General features: G+C 37.8%; 1 protein-coding gene across 2 annotated transcripts in view; it reads right to left on the bottom strand.

Moving 5' to 3' along the window:
• The window catches only part of LOC134206085 (putative uncharacterized protein DDB_G0274535), a 240,909-nt gene that overhangs the window by 192,268 nt on the left and 33,420 nt on the right, over positions 1–15,221 (bottom strand). The window contains exon 2 of one of the 2 annotated variants that reach the window (XM_062681783.1): positions 13,251–13,511. The gene's annotated coding sequence lies outside the window, so the exon portion shown is untranslated. Of the gene's footprint in view, positions 1–12,875; positions 13,161–13,250; positions 13,512–15,221 lie in introns of those variants that run through there. The other variant, XM_062681787.1, reaches the window with a different exon arrangement.

The following is a 15,221-nucleotide window of genomic DNA, read 5'->3' as shown; positions in this document are numbered from 1 at the left end:
TTTATTATTTTGTTAAAAAAAAAGTCTATATGTAACGCAAATAAAGGTTCCCCCAAACACACGCGACGCGACAGTCGCGACACGATTCTATCGCTTGGCGACAGCGATTCTGTCGCCGTTGGTATGGCAACGTAAATAGAACATTGCCTGCAGCGACCCAGCGATAGAATCGCGGCGACTAGTTGTCGCCGTCGCTGCGATGAAATCGCTTAGGTCTGGGGGAGCCTTAATACTGTAGTAACGCAGCGAATGGTAAAAAATATGTGTGTCATCCTGCTGCTGTACGCGTACAACATGGTACGTGTATCACTGTACAGAAATCATATGTCTGTCGATAGTATAAGAGTTTAACGAACAGCAGTATAATATCACTCGCTTGTCACTTACTGCATGGAACTTCACTATCAAACATATTATCGTTCACTCACTTGGCGCGCTCGTTCACTCATCCAGCAAAACATGCTCTGGATCAAACGGAAAGGAGAAATACCTCCCATTTGGACCACTTGTTGTTCTATGGGTTAAGAATAAGAAATCGATGGAAAGGTTCTGAACAGGCTAGATAGAGGCGAAGGATTCAAGAAGGAAAGGGACAAAACTAATAATGGGATCAAAAGGTAATCCGAAATCGTCTTTTGATAAGATCGGCCCACAATTTCCGGAACGAATGCAAAAACCCCAATCGCGACCAATCTGAGGCATTCCTTTGCATAGGGATAAATTTAGGCATAAATTAGAAAGTGCGGTACTGTGCGTGATTAGAGATAAGCAAACAAAAAGGTAAAACAAAAGAAAAGATAACCACTTTGAGTCTCGATCCTTAGCTCATCCATGTGTGCAGCCGTCCAACGGCTTTTCGTTCCCAGTTATTTTAGACCACCACTCCACTCCGGCTCGCCACACCACCCCCTTTAACAACACGTTATTTCCACACTGTTGACCCCACGCGCCAGCTATAAAGTTCCCCAACGTCCGGCCGGAGTTGGAAGGGAGTCGCGCCGACACCATCGCACTCCGGAAGAGCATAAATTTGCGCCTGAAGATTATTATAAGATAGTGTTTGATGATGTATGTAGACTAAAACTTCCTTCCGATGATTGCACTGGTCTAAATGTTATTTTCACATTTCGTTCGTTTCGTTTGTTGTAGTTTTGTTGATGTTGTATTCCGAGTTGGGACTGCTTGGGAAACTCAGTCCTCCACTTTGTCTTTGAAGCTTTTGGATAGGTTTACGGGAAGAACTTGGCCAGTGATGATAAACCGTCGCTCATGTGCATTGTCTGGTATAAAAACGTATTTTTGATAACTTTATTGAAATTGTTAGGGGTTGCGAACCGAGTATTTCGAAAACTAGTGCCTCTACTAGCACGTTCGGGTAGTTGATTGAAATTTTAACCCGTCCTGAAGCGGAGTTTAGCCGGGCAACAAAACGACAAGTGGTCCTCGGAAGAGGTGGCGCTTACCCGGGTAGAGGTGAATAACAAACAAATAACATAATGATAACAAATTTTGCTATGATGTCAGATTAAGTTATTCTTATGTTATTCAAAAATAACATAAAATAGCATCCCAACAACAAGTATTGTAATAATAGTAAAATTAGTTATTTATATGTTATTGTAAGAAAGAGCAGAACAACAAATGAAGAACACATTTCGCAATCATAGCAAAATTTGTTATTCATTTATCATTTGCATTTTCAACATCATTTCACATTTCACACATTTCATCAATAATAACTGATTTTGATATTTTCTTTTCTTCAAATATTTCACTATTGGTTTGTTATTATAATAGCAAAATGAGTTATTTATGAGTTATTTGCTATTGCAATGTATGTTATTATTTTTTGCTATTTTAGCAACTATATCAAACAAACTAATATCAGATTTTGCTAGACAGTTATTCATATATGAATAGTAAAATTTGATATTATTTTGCTGTTTTCTTCTACCCGGGTAAGCCATTTGTTAAAACAAGTACTAGCGCACCAGTAGAGGGTTAGTCCGCCGTCAGGCGGGCTACAAATTGCAATTTGTCGTTTGTCTTGTCGTTTTGTTGCCCGGCTAAACTCCGCTTCAGGGCGGGTTCAATTTTCAATCAACTACCCGAACGTGCAAATAGAGGCTCTAGTTCTTGAAATACTCGGTTCGCAACCCCTAACAGATTCAGAAAGTAATCCAAAATACTAAGCATATGCGGTATTTCGAAAAATTTCGTTTCAGATGGTTCGAAACGAAATTTCGCGGAATTTGGTGGAATTTGGACATGGCGAAATCTGATTTCTTGATTTCGTTTCGTTTCGAAAAATTACAAAAATTTCGCTAGAAATAACTAGCTTTTAACGAAATTTAACGGAATTCCGCGGAATTTCGAAACAAATTTAAACCTAAACCATACTTTATATTATCAAAAATTTTGGCTGCGCCGCTGAAAAAAACTTTAGGTTATCCATTCTAAGGCTCTGTCTCATTTGGAGAATTAAACTTAAATGTGACAGTTCGAAAATCAAAAAAATCACCCGGTCATAAGAATGGCTGGTGCTATCCAGCAATTCCAATAAGACATCGATGCAAAATGATTCGATATCTGTCAAAAGTAATCTTACTCTGCGAGCAGGGTTATTCCATAATTATTGAAATGTCACTTTTAAGTTTAATTTCAGTTTAATTATCCAAATGAGACAGACCCTAAGTCGACAAATACATGTGTAGTTTTCTTCTATAAACCATCATCAGTGTTTCCAAGATTCAAATTTGAATTTGGTGATATTTTTTTGCTATTTGCACAATATGAATGCGGAATCGATCGTGTTGGGACGGCAGCTAGTCCTGGAGAACGCGAAGTGAAAAAATCTAGTGTGGGAAAACGCGAAGTGATAAAACTAATGTCTGCAATGAAGAGCACAAAATTATTTAGTCCGCAATCGATCGTGTTGTAAGAAGCTTATTAAACGGAGCACATTGATCTTGCGTTGGATTGATTTGAAACACAGTTTTCGTCCTCTTATTTTCAAAATAACTTTTAAATGAACATTTACCAAGGGGCTTCACATGAATTAACTTCTCAACTAACCAACGATTCCTTTCCCGAAGCGCTCACGGAGATACAGAGCATTTCTCAGCCTCTTGTAACAATGAGTGTAAAAATAATTTTCCTCTCCTAATCCTAAATTGACTGTAAGGACGTGAATTGCATTGTTATTGGTCATGAATTGGAAACTCTGAAGCAAGTATACAATAAGAATAACTTTTTTGTATCCCAAGAAGATTGTTTAATTGGTGAGCTATGCAGTGTGCATACTTGCTGTTTATCAGCCAATCATGGTTAGCAACTACGATGTGTACAGTTAATCAAGCTAAGCTCTTCTTTGACTAGTTGCACAATTTGTAAGGAACATTGCAGAGTTGTGGGCATTTCCAGATCTTTGCATGTAAAAAGAACGGGTTGAAAGATCATTAAAACTGCTGAAAGTTCATTTCTTACATATGGTTGTTTTCAGCTCCTACTGGCCATAACAGCTGTTTTCATATACCAAGGACACACAGACAATAGTTCAGTTCGTCAAGTTAATTGTGTATAAGACTATGGGTCTGTAAAATTCAGTCTGAAATACATATCTTTGTACATTTTAGATAGGTGCACAGGATTCTTCTAGTGATATCTAGCTATATATGTTGACGAAGAATCAGAAGGAATCAATTTTGGCTGTTGCGTCCTTTCCAAATTTTGGTCTAGTAATATCAATTCGCTATCTGCGTATACGCCTGGCAGGTGTGGATACATAATTGAGCATCCCACTAAATGAAAAATTAAATCTATGCATTCAATTTCCAATTTGGATTTAGCTGAATACTATAAAACTACGCTGCCAAGACAATAAGAAGTATGCTTCAGCACAGTGGCGTAGCCACAGGGGTGATTTTGGACAAACCCTCCCCAGAGACAAAATTTTCAGAAGAAATTTTTTTCAAAAAAATGTTCGAAAAACCCCCCCAAACCAATTTTCTGACTACGCCACTGCTTCAGCATAATCACATAATTCTTAGTAAAGGTTTTCAACAGAATTTGAATCCGAATACAAAAAATCCTACAATTCCTATATGTTTGTATACTTACTGATTCAAAATTGATCAGATTCGGGAGCACACACTTAATGATGAATAATTCCTTTGAAAGCGGCACAGATGCTGGGGTGTTGCCTCATCGCCAATAGTTTCGTGAAAATGCGGCGATTTATCACAGACTGCTTCTCCTGTTATTATCGTTCGTCACTATTGATCGTAAAATAGTTATTTGATATGCAATCTGTAAAGAATCGCGTTTTAAGCGACCGAATCGACGTGCAGCACTCAGTACTAACTTGCCCGATAACTACTGCATTTATAAAAGATCGCACTTGTCTCAACCGGATCAAAGCGCAATTCAAGCGCATTATCCGCCGAATATCAAAAAGATATTTTTTCTCCTGTTCGGGACGTATAACACACGCACTGCACTTACTTTCCCGATGTTACTCCGAAAAAGTGAAATCAGAATTGCGTATATAATTTTAAACCAATTTAATAAAATTTCCGCGGAAAAAAATTAAAATTTCGTTTCGTTTCGTAAAATTTTGAATTAAATGAACCTTGGTTTCGTATCGTTTCGAAGTCTCGAAAGTAAATCTATATTTCGTTTCGTTTCGATCCGAATCAACATAGACATTTTAAATTTCGTTTCGTTTCGTTTCGTTAGGAAAAAGTGTGTTACCGCATACCCTTACAAAATACGTTTTTATACCAGACAATGCACATGAGCGACGGTTTATCATCACTGGCCAAGTTCTTCCCGTAAACCTATCCAAAAGCTTCAAAGACAAAGTGGAGGACTGAGTTTCCCAAGCAGTCCCAACTCGGAATACAACATCAACAAAACTACAACAAACGAAACGAACGAAATGTGAAAATAACATTTAGACCAGTGCAATCATCGGAAAGAAGTTCTAGTCAACATACATCATCAAACACTTATAACAGACTATTAACATTTATTCCTTACAGCGAGTCATTTCTTTTAATCGGGTACCCTTCTGTCTCACTTCCTTTCCATTAGTTTAAAGTTTCAGCATAACTACCTAACTGTGCGGATTTTCTACATGCTTTCACCTATGCTATTCCCATTGGCGTAACTAATGAAAAATTCTAGGGGGGGCTAACTTTTTTTTAAACTTTTCTATTTTAACACTCGATTCAACTGATGTATATGGTTGGTCTACCAGATATCATTGTAATGGACATTGTAATGGATGGGTGTTGGGCTCACCGTAAATAGAATGTGAACCACGATCCTGATTTTTAAATGATTTTTTGATTTGCTTCGTACCTAGAATACATTATAAATTAAATATTGAATAAATTAGTTAGTTAAACTCTTTTCGCTAGCAACTCAGTGGCCTGACAATTCTCACGAGCTTTCAAACGGCGATCTGACCACAACAAACTTAACGTTTCTTTTCTGTTAGAATAACTTCTAGGACGATTTAAAAAAAAAATCAGTTTTACATCCAATACAACTTATTGGTCGTTAATTTTCAATTTAGTTTTAAAAAAACAAATTAAAAAGCTAATACATAGGAACATCAAACACATCTTTTCTCTCAGTAGGTCTGTTTCACGCCTACTGAGACATTTTCACTGGTTTCATTGCTGCAGCGACAATAGGAGTTTAGGGAATTAAATAGTATGCGGAGTTTCTAAAATCCATCCGAAAGAATACAAAGTTCTTCCTTATTCAACTTTTAGTTACCTCTACTTGAAATCTAAGAGTTTTACCGAACATTTCTCAAGAAGCCTACAGTGATAATTAAAATGCGCTGCAGCTTTTAGGATTGGTATTAGTTAGGAAGGTTAAGATCATACGCTCGATTTAGATAACAATTACTCACAAAACCCTGGGAAGACTTGTGTGGGGTTTGAGTATATTACCATCAGCGTGTGATTATACATTAACACCTCAGCGTGTCGATAAGTGCGCAGCAAGCCATGACTCGGCCTCTCTTCTGGTCAGACCTCCGCAGCGTGCACACGCACCCATGGAGAGCTGCTGTCACAACAATTCGCTCCGGCCATTTGGGGCCACACATTTTGGCGATCCTGCCAGGAGATTTGTTGGATCCTGACGCTGATTTCAAAAGGTAAGTTGAATCGGTAATGTGCTAATGTGTTAAAATATCTGATAATTAAAGAAAAACACAAGGCAAAGGGTTGTATTGCTACAAAGCCCGTCTGGAAGACCGCTGGAAAATGGATTGTGGTTTGGAAAATCACAAAGCGCGTCTGGAAGACCGCTGGAAAATGGATTGTGGTTTGAAAATCACAAAGCGCGTCTGAAAGACCGCTGGAAAATGGATTGTGGTTTGGGAAACCACAAAGCGCGTCTGGAAGACCGCTGGAAAATGGATTGTGGTTTGAAAATCACAAAGCGCGTCTGGAAGACCGCTGGAAAATGGATTGTGGTTTGAAAATCACAAAGCGCGTCTGAAAGACCGCTGGAAAATGGATTGTGGTTTGGAAAATCACAAAGCGCGTCTGGAAGACCGCTGGAAAATGGATTGTGGTTTGAAAATCACAAAGCGCGTCTGGAAGACCGCTGGAAAATGGATTGTGGTTTGAAAATCACAAAGCGCGTCTGAAAGACCGCTGGAAAATGGATTGTGGTTTGGAAAATCACAAAGCGTGTCTGGAAGACCGCTGGAAAATGGATTGTGGTTTGGAAAATCACAAAGCGCGCCTGGAAGAGCTGGAAAATAGTTTGTGGTTTGGAAAACCACAAAGCGCGTCTGGAAGACCGCTGGAAAATGGATTGTGGTTTGGAAAATCACAAAGCATGGGAGACCGCTGGTTTGTGGTTTGCAATATCACAAGTCGTGTCTGGGAGACTGCCGAGAAAAAAAAGTTGACAATCTACAAAATCCCAAGGTGGGTCATGGAAGCATTTATTTTTGTTAAAATAAATTTAGATTGAAATGTACAACTTGGCGACTTTAGTGTACATGAGACTACCAGTAAAGCTAGTTCTATCGAAATCTGAGAGTTATGGAGATCTATCGTATGCTACAAAGTTGTTTGGAAGGCTTAATATATTATCTTGAAACTTATTTTGGAATCTACTGACTTAGTAGTCGTAGTGGAATTACCCGTTGGATGAGATATCCAACGAAGCTCAAAAAACGTTGCAAGCATTCACAAAGTCATAAGTTTGGAGTTCTAGACCAACATTTGAAAAGGGCGTAACAGCCAAAATTTATTCCTTCTGATTCTTCGTCTACGTATTATATAGCTATATATGTAAACGAAGAATCAGAAGGAATAAATTTTGGCTGTTACGCCCTTTTCAAATGTTGGTCTAGAGTTATTGGCTAAATGGACTGGTTAACATAAGTCTAAAATTTAGGTATATACTTATGCTATCGCATTTAAGTATGATATCTCTGCGAAATTTTAGATAAATATCATATCCTAGGCCAGATGTTCCCAAACTACTTGCACATAAAGATGACCCACTTAGCACAATCGCATATAGGTTACGACCCTCCCACATTGGCTTTTAGAATTTGGATAAAATAAGTTTGCGTTAGATTGAACAAACCATTATGAATTCCTTCATATCTCATCATTATATTACTTTGAATTCGAACGGATTTGGATTTGGTTGGAATGGATTTGATTTGGATATGGATTGGATATGGATTAGATTTTGGTTCGATTTGGATTGAATATGGAATGGATTTGGATTGGATTTGAGTTGGATTTAGATAGGATTTGAATTAGATTTTTGTTGGATTTGGATTTGATTGGAATGGATTTGAATTGGATATGGATTGGATTTGGATTAGACATTGGTTGGATTGGATTGGATTTGGACTGGATTTGAATTGGATTTGATTTAGATTTGGATTAGAATTGCATTTGAATGGATTTGGATTTGGAACGGATTTAGATTGGATTAGGATTAGATTTTGATTGGAGTGGGTTTGGAATGGATGTGGAACGGATATGGATTGAATGTGGAATGATGGATTTGGATTGGATTTGGGTTGGATTTTGATTGAATTAGGATTGGATGTTGAGTGGAATTGGATTGAATGTGGTTTGGATTTTATTGGTATTGGATTGAATTGTTTGGATTTCATTGTATTTGACAAAATCTCAAAATTTATTGTTCTCCCTTCACTACATAGATCCAATTCTAATGACTGTGATAGATTTGTGGTACAAAATAGGGACAAAAGAATGAATCAAGATTCGTCTTTCGCAACTCATCATTGATCAGCCCACGACCTCCCTAAGAGTCGCGGCCCATAGCTTTGGGAACACATGTTCTAAGCGGTTGTTAGAAAGTTCAACATCGATATGCTGAAGGTCAGCTTGCTGGTATTACTATATATGAAGCTGATAATTGGATTTAATGGAAGGTTTAAGATATTTGATTATTGCTACAATATAAAATGTTTTTGTGAGATTAATAACCAATTTAGTTTAACATTTAAATGATACAACCTATTGACTTGCATTTCGTTGTTCTGCGATTAAAAACCACTATGATCAGACAAGTTTATTATGGAGTTCAGTTTTCAAAGAAAATCATCGGTTTTCAAAAGCAATATGTTCATCTTCGTCTCGCTCAAATAACTTTAAAAAAAATCAAAGCGTTCTATGCTAGAGGATTTTTTTTTGCCTTTTTAATGAGAGAAGAAGGGAAATGTGGGGTTTGAGTATATTACCATCAGCGTGTGATTATACATTAACACCTCAGCGTGTCGATAAGTGCGCAGCAAGCCATGACTCGGCCTCTTCTGGTCAGACCTCCGGAGTGTGCACACGCATCCATGGAGAGCTGTTGTCACAACAATTCGCTCCGGCCATTTGGGGCCACACAACTTGAAAATCTCAAGGAATTGTCCATTAAGTACTTGTAATACTAATAAATAATACATTTTTTTAATTTACTTGTTGATGAGGTATTTCCTTTGGTATTTCATAAGTTATAACGTGTTTTGAGGGGTCCAAATTTTGTCGTGAGCATGCCTTATAACAATTGCTCGAAGTTCAAAAACTTGAGCTAATAGATTGCTGTAGTGTTTCGAAGAGAGTTTGGATTATGAAAACAATCCTCTCTCTGCATTTACCCCCGTATATAATCAGTGGACAAGATATGCGTAATACTTATACAAAGTAACAAATTTTCTAGGGGGGGGCTAGCCAGATCCTAGGTGGGGCTATAGCCTCCCCCCTAGCCCCCCTGTAGTTACGCCAATGGCTATTCCAATAAGAAACTCTTCGCAGCTTCGCTTTCTCGTAAACGCTTTCTTCAAAAAACTACATTTGTAGGTCTCCCATTACAAGCTTACTCACGTGCTTCTACTTTACAGAAGTCTTCCTCCTGCGTCGCGTCGCAACGACCGCGCTGGTTCTCCCAGTGAACAAAGCGTGTTAATGAATGCCTCCTAAATGGTTGGTGGGCCCATCTCGACGTCATCGCGTGAGTAATCTTCAGGCGCAAATTTATGCTCTTCAATTTATGCTTCCAATTTTATCGTACAATTACAATTTTTATCGTTGTTTTAATGTAATTAATCTTGAGCGAAATACATGGGCAAACGGTGGACCAAATCTACGCTCAGGATCAATTGTATTTTACACCGATAGTTCAAAGCTGAACAATCAAGTTGGAGCAGGCGTGACTGGCCCAGGAATAAATATTTCGATTCCCATGGGCAAATGGTCAAGTCTTTTCCAAGCTGAAGTTCAGGCTATTCTTGAATGCTCTAAATTATGCAGAAATTATAGGCATTCAAACATTTGCATAATGTGTGACAGTCAAGCAGCACTGAATGTTTTGAAATCTGCAACATGCAGATGTAAACTCGTTTGGTAATGTGTTCAGTCACTCCAAACTTTGGGTAGTCGTTACAAAGTGAACCTGTATTGGGTTCCTGGTCATTGTGGTATTGAAGGCAATGAACAAGCTGATATGCTGGCCATACTTGGTTTATCTCGACAATTCATAGGTCCCGTACCATTTTGTGGTGTATCTGCATGTTCTTCGAATGAAACTCAAATCTTGGGAACATTCTAAAATAGAGGACATCTGGAAAAACACCTTGATTGCGAGGCAGTCTAAACGTTTCATCACACCAAACGTATTTATCACTCGCAAAATTTTAGATCTTTCAAAAAAGATCTTAACACATACACAGGTCTTATAACAGGCCATTGCCCGAGCTGATATCACTTGAAGCTGTTGAGAAATCTTCAAGATGAAGTATATCGTTTTTACCGCATACATGTAGAAGACACAGAACATCTGTTATGCAATTGTCCGGCAATTTTTAGAAAGAGATTACAGCTCTTCAACAAGGGGCTGATAGAACCCTTAGAAGTTTGGGGAACAAGTCCCAATATGGTAGTACAATTCATCAGAAACATAATACCGCATTAGGATAACGCTGGTGGTCAAGGTAATGCAATTGCGCTAAATAGTAATAATGCGTCAACTTGACAAAGCTAGATCAAATAGGGCATATATCACAACAGATCTAACAAATGGATGCAGTGATTAAAATACCCAACAAGGGAAAAAAAAGTTTCTAATCTAAAGATGTATCGTACATCTTATCTTTACACGTTCTACGCTCAAAATTCTACCGCTTCGACTTTTTACACACAAGAAGATTTAGAAAGATCGGAAAAACTTCACTCGAAAGAATTTTCTTTGGCTATTCGGAATAATTTCCCTTGGAAAATCGGAGAAATTCAAATGAAAATGTGGAAGAATCTCCCGGAGAAATTCGACAGAATTTCAGGAAGGTCAGGAAGAATTTCCTGTGAAAATTCGCAATAATTTCCTGGGAAAATTTGGAAGAATTTCCTTTGGAAATTTGGAGAAGTTTCTTATGAAAATTTAGAAGAATTTTGAGATTTGATTCGGCAGAATTTCCCTAGTAGGTTCTAATGAAATTTCCGCGTAAATTCAGAAGAATTTCCCGAGTAGAATCGGAATGATTTCCCGTGAAAATTTAAAAGAATTTCCCTTGGAAATTCGGTAAGAATAATTCCATCACTTTTCATTGGAAATTTGGGAAAGGTTCTCGTGGAAATTTGGAAAGAATTCCCCGTAGATACGAAAGAATGGATGGGAATTCGAAAAAAATCCGTGAAAATTCTAAAGAATTTTCGGTAAAAATCCAAAAAAAAATCGAGGAAATTCAGAAGACTTCCCTGCGGAAATTCAAAAGAACTTTCCCTGGAAATTCAAAAAAACGTGTAAATGCCGAAGAACTTCCCCTGTACCACTACGGAGATGAAAATTATTTATTCTAGCAGGACAATGCACCTTTATTCACGGTAAATGAGGTCCAAGCCTGGTATGGGGACAATTTTACAGAATTTCTAGACAAAACTTTGTGTCCTCGTAGCACCCCGGATTTGAATCCTCATGACTTTTTTGTTTGGTCCTATATTATGGCGAAGATGAATGAATACTAGATAAGAAATTGGGACCAGTTCAAGAGGGTAGTTCTAAAAATCTGTCACGGGATGCCCATGCCGCTTGTAAAGTATTCGAGAAACGTTTGAAGCTCGTTAAGAAATTCCTATGGAAATTTGGAAGTTTTTTTGCAGAAATTTACGTGGAAAACCAGTAAAACTTTTTATGAAATTCAGAAATCAGAATAATTTACAGTGGAAAATTAGAAGAGTTCAGAGAAATTTTGCATTAAATAGGGGAAGTGCACCGGTTTTGGCCAACTTAGTGACGAATTTGGCCAAACTGAAAAATAAATATTTTTCCAAAATAATCGATCAGTTGAAAGCAGCGTTGAAGCGTGAGGGATATATCTTTTGTTGGAACTAATAAAACCCTTGCGAATTGCTTTATTTTTGGAGTTATTCGCAAAATTGGTCAAATTAGGAACATGGCCAAAACCGGTACAGTTCCCCTAATTAGAAGCATTTCGTGCAAAAATTTACAAGAATTTCCTGAAATAAATCCATTAGAATTTTCGGTCGACTATCAAAAATTTCTCTCACCGTAACGGCGAAAACGCCGTCGCTGCGCTGGTTTGGCCGGTTCGCGGAAGAGCAAATTCTGTTAGGATTATCAGAAATTTCAAGGAATGCGCGGTCCAGTGAATTATCCGTTGGTATCAAGTTTTCCAGAAGAACAGTTCATGATTCTGTTTTAACTGTTTGATTATTTGTGCCTTACGGGATATCGTGTTTCAAAAATTGATATTCGTCCTCTATTAAAAAACTAAAATTCCCAGGGACGATTACCATATCAGGATAGGATTCAAGCCGCTTTCATCATGTTCATTTTGTAGTTGCACGGCTCAGTCCAGTTTTGGAGGTGGTCAAATATGTCACTTCAACGACGAAAAATGCTTTACGGCACGTCATGTCATTTATCATTTTCCCGTATTTTACCAAGAAATATTGTGTGTGCAATATTCCAGTAATCAAGCTTTAAACAAACAAAAATAATTGTTTGTAAAATAAATTTAAACAAACAAAAATATCGAATATTATTTATCTATCTATTCGAGTTGAACAACAACGAAAATAAATCGAGTTATAATTAAATACTTTTGTTAGCATAGACAAGCCAATTTAAGATCCATAAATAAGAACATTGACTTTCACAAACATCCACAACCTTACGCGAAAAATATCTCAATTCATGGCCAATAAAACTTTCCCTTTGATGTAGAATTAATTTACATTTTTAGCATAACTCATTTATCGCATTATTGTTCACGTTCCTTTAACTTCCTCTAGGACTGTACACCAGCCACTCAGTCTCTTGCGCTACTTTTCCACCGCATATCAACTTACATTTACGATAACTACCATTGCTCCACAGTTATCCAGTTCTCGGAACGAAAAGCTATTAACAACTTCAACCATCCGCTGCTGAAGGGTGTTGTACTTTTCCAAGATATTCCAAGAATTGAATTTTTACACACTTTCAATCTTGTTTTGACTTTTGACGAGTTTCGACCAGAGAAACAGAGACAACACAAGCCCTACGGGCCCGGTGGACCTTCTATATAATAACAAATCGGAGGCACCACCTCGAGCCATTCACGAAATATATTCAATGGTACCGCTCACCAGTAGAAAGCCTCTCTCTTCAACGAAACTTCAAAAGCACCGAAAACTTTCAAGTGAACCTTTAATCACTTTTCACTCCTCGCTTGCACGGTTTACCGCATCACAGTTCCATGCCACCCACCACACCAGCAGGCAACAACAACAGCTTCCGCTTACTGTTGGAACTACACTTTTCTTCGATTCCCAAAGCCAGGATAATAGCACTACAACTGGTTGCACTTGAATTATGGCTCACTTCTATAATGACCGCTCTTTTAGTCTTTTCACTGTACACAACACATGATTTTCTTCGGCAACAACATTCCAACGAGCGTTGACTATTCTCCGCTCGGTACATTCGAAATGCATTCGTTCATCCTGAAACAAGTAGAGAAAAGAAAATACTTATGAATCTGCATAAAATATTTACCATGTAATTTTCCCGTCGCATGCAGGACACGAGAAAAATAAGCTCCACTAATACAGCATAACAATCCTTTTCAACATCGTGAGCATACCGCCCCAATACTAGCAGCATGGTTATGTTTCCCCCAGCTGGAACCAACACATAGCGCCCCATAGGAGAATGGACGAGCAAGAGCATAAGAATCGGAACCATACTTGGAAAATTTCCAGTTGACAACAGAAACACGGGCGAGTTGCTTTTCCACTTGCTAACACCCACACCCACACAATGCGAAATATGGAAACATAGACGTTATTCTGTTGTTTTCCTATGGAACAAACTGAAGAATCCGCATTTGCATATCTACATATTCGTTCGTCTCGTATCCTTGAAACAAATCTTGATATATGTTTAAAACTAACTGATATCAAATTTCGATCATATTATTAGTGATGTCGTAAATTAATCGTGTTTTTTCAACGTCTTTCGATTGCTGAGGAATTTCATTGCCTTCGCTAATAATCTATTGTCCTAATAAATTCACACCCATTTGAAATCAAAAATGACAAAAATCAGGAAATATTGAAGAAGGCGAGATAACACTATCACAACAATAGTATAGGAATCAGATTAATCTAATTTTGTCTGGTAGCTCCGGGTCAATTTTTTCGTTCCCAGTTATGACGACGGCCGACTGGCCCTTAAGAAACTAGACGGACAGTGTGGAGCTTGAATCACCCTAGTGAAAGAGTGGGTGTGTTACTTCGAGAGCAGACAATAGTCATTCTCGTCGTATGGAGGAAACAAAAGTCCTATTCGTAACATTGAGCTTCGCATCCCCTTTTCGTTCTGCTCATGTTGCGAGCCTACCACGAAAATAATCGTGTAACCGAAAGCCGAAAAAAGAAAGTTATAATTCCATAAACACTTATTTGTTATATTGAATGCACGTCACTTTAGGTGGATTGATCAAAAAGAGAATGGTGTCTCAAAATAACAAAATGAAGGAACTCTGGTAACATAAGTAGCATCAGATAACATTTGCAGCTACTTTATACGTTACAACTTTCCGAAAGACGGTTTTCGATGTCATAAATGTACAAGTCTTGGGCATATTTGTAACATATTTTCATCGATGAAAACAAATTAAGGAAAGGAAAAAGTTATTAACACACAAATGCGGCGAAAAAAATCTGCCGACCAATGCCAGGGATGAGGTACATTGGCCAAGTTCGTTGTAATAAATGAAATACATCAAAATTTTAATTTTAATGAATCAGTGGAAAATGTTTAGCAGAGGGAAAAATGTAGTGTTTATAACTTTGTAATATTCAGGCAGGCACGTAATACTATCTCAACCCTTTATTTTTAGTCTTTTTTAACATTTTATGTGAGCTTTTTACAACTCTCGCTGTTTTGTTTTCCTCCACCAACCTATATTTACGTTTGATATCATTTTCTCTCTCTTCGATGCTGCTTTTATTGAGGAATCGGTCGAAATGTGTGTCCATGGGCATTTACTAAATTATCAATTCGGCTAAACAGCCCACTCAAAATTTGGCCAACCAACCACACTGGATGTTTTCGAGAACAATCACGATTCTCAAACAAAATATGAGATTGCTTTGGAAAAATTATACCATTTTGTATTATGCTCTTGGAAATCGGATATTGGTTCGTGT

This window comes from Armigeres subalbatus, chromosome 1 (genome assembly GCF_024139115.2).
Source record: "Armigeres subalbatus isolate Guangzhou_Male chromosome 1, GZ_Asu_2, whole genome shotgun sequence".
NCBI classification, from domain to species: domain Eukaryota; kingdom Metazoa; phylum Arthropoda; class Insecta; order Diptera; family Culicidae; genus Armigeres; species Armigeres subalbatus.
This window is presented reverse-complemented; position numbering and strand designations above follow the sequence as displayed.